This window comes from Pyrgilauda ruficollis, unplaced genomic scaffold (assembly GCF_017590135.1).
Source record: "Pyrgilauda ruficollis isolate IOZ18807 unplaced genomic scaffold, ASM1759013v1 scaffold12, whole genome shotgun sequence".
NCBI lineage: Eukaryota > Metazoa > Chordata > Aves > Passeriformes > Passeridae > Pyrgilauda > Pyrgilauda ruficollis.
In genome coordinates, this window is record NW_024510321.1 from 15,981,959 (window position 1) to 15,982,170 (window position 212).

At 76.4% G+C, this 212-nt stretch overlaps 1 protein-coding gene across 1 annotated transcript in view; it reads right to left on the reverse strand.

Annotated features, from left to right (window-relative positions):
- BMI1 (BMI1 proto-oncogene, polycomb ring finger) overlaps window positions 1–212 on the reverse strand; it is a 10,619-nt gene that overhangs the window by 5,658 nt on the left and 4,749 nt on the right. The window lies entirely within an intron of this gene.

Below are 212 nucleotides of genomic sequence, written 5' to 3' on the forward strand. Positions count from 1 at the left end.
GGACACACGCACCTCGGAGCGGGGCCGGGCACCGGGGCGGCGGGGCCGGCCCGCCGGGGGGGTCCGGGCGGCTGCCGCTGCGGCTCGGTGCCGATCCGGATCTGCTCCGCTCTCCGAGGGGGTTGCTATAGCAACTTACACTTACACTTGGCATCCTGCCACCGCTGGGAACACACGAGAGCCGGGCGGGGGGCGGCCGGGGGGGCGGGCCG